Source organism: Aethalodelphis obliquidens, unplaced genomic scaffold, assembly GCF_003676395.1.
Source record: "Aethalodelphis obliquidens isolate GAN/ISIS:26980383/991018 unplaced genomic scaffold, ASM367639v1 scaffold32, whole genome shotgun sequence".
NCBI classification, from domain to species: domain Eukaryota; kingdom Metazoa; phylum Chordata; class Mammalia; order Artiodactyla; family Delphinidae; genus Aethalodelphis; species Aethalodelphis obliquidens.
The window spans coordinates 9,782,765-9,784,542 of NW_020837976.1; the positions used below are offsets into that span (position 1 = coordinate 9,782,765).

The following is a 1,778-nucleotide window of genomic DNA, read 5'->3' on the forward strand; positions in this document are numbered from 1 at the left end:
CAAAAGATATATGTGTTCTGGCAACTTGCTCCAGACCAAATTCCAGAGGGAAAAAAGAAGTAGATGTATCTAGACAAATATGAGGGAAACTTGGAGCTAGTTGCTTCCTTCACCATATAGAACCTGGGAAATCTGAGAGCCTCCAAGAAGAGGTTGTATCACATGTGACAGGAAGAGAACAGGTAGATGAACCTGAAATACCACGCCTGGTTGCCCATGCCTGAGTGGAGGGTGCAGTGCACCCAGACACTAGTGTGTGCCCTAGGAAGTCGCAAATAAACACTGAGATGACCAGTGGACTTTCTGAGGCCCAGGATAGAGAAATGTCAAGCATTTCAAAACTGATGGGTAAATGGTGGATTTTGGCTGTGGACACCATCACAATACCAAACACCGCCAGGTATTACCAGTCACTAACGCTTCAGAGGACACCAAACCCCAGAGCAGGAACCAGAGAGGGCTCAGAAGAACTGCTCCTCTCCTATGTGGATAAGAAGTCCCTCAATTCCTTGTCACCATGAGAACCCTTAAAGCTCCCCCAACCCAACCCCATAGATGCCATCTTGGAGATGGGGAGAGAAGAAGAAATTTGAAGATGGAGTTGAAAGAGACTATTTGAATTGAAAAGGACTGAAATCAGTGAACTGATATGCATGTGTCCCCCTGCCCACTTTCCGTTAAGTCCATGATTGAATATTTGAGAAGCCTACATTTGCTTCCATATCTGAGCAGTGGTTTGTAAATATGTTGCACCTTTCCGGGGTTTCCTCAGAAACTGAATCAGAGTGAGATGTGCCCACTTGTGTCTGGGCTTTGTCGGAAGGAGTAACTCTGACTTAGGCAGAAGCCAGAGGAGGGAGCTGGTAGCGCTCATCCCCCGTGTCTTTCTTTTGTTTTATACACTCACACTCATGTACACACACACACACACACACACACACACACACAATTAAAGCTTTTGTTTTCAAATGGTTAGTTTGAAAGGAATAAAACAACTCTAGAAAATGCTTTAATTAAAAAAAAAACAAACACAAAATCTTACCAACCAAAAATTCTTGTCCTAAGATGGACCAATACAGAAATATCTGCTGATCTTTGGAGTGTTAGACTCAGTCCTTATCCAAGAAATGTGCCATTTTGCATATTATAAACCTTTTTTTTTTAAAGCCCGTGTGGGCTTGAAGCGTGTAAACCCAGGTGAGACGGCACCCTCTATGCGATTAATAGCTTATGTTTCTGGTTTGGGCTTTGGAATCATGAGTGGAGTATTTTCCTTTGTAAATACCCTGTCTGACTCTTTGGGTCTGGGCACCGTGGGCATTCATGGAGACCCTCCCCAGTGCTTCCTAAATTCAGCTTCCATGACGCTGGTGATCATACTGCTGCACGTGTTCTGGGGCACTGTGCGTTTGGACGCCTGTGAGAAGAAAAAGTGGTACGCCCTTCTTGTAGTTCTTCTCCCCCATCTGCTGGTGTCAGCCCTGAGCTTCATAAATCCTCGTTATGGATTAAAGCTGGTGTCGGCATACATCATCCTGGTGCTCACGGGCGTCTGGACATTCTTCGTTTCTGCCGGAGCCTGAAACTCTGCCTCCTCTGCCAAGACTAGGACCCCGTCCTCTTCAAGCAGCGCTCCAGATAACCTCCAAGGACCAGCGCTTCTAAAACAGGAAGCTGCGCCTTTAGAAGAAGCGCAGCTGTGTCTTCTAAAGGTCCGTTTTCCTGGTGAAATTTAGAATAAACAGTACTATCTAGATACGATATGGCTTTCATGCAAC

The 1,778-nt window shown here is 45.4% G+C and overlaps 1 pseudogene; it reads left to right on the forward strand.

Moving 5' to 3' along the window:
- The first annotated feature begins 287 nt into the window (after positions 1 to 287).
- Positions 288 to 1,642, forward strand: LOC113631246 (gamma-secretase subunit APH-1B pseudogene; annotated as a pseudogene).
- The last annotated feature ends 136 nt before the right edge of the window (positions 1,643 to 1,778 follow it).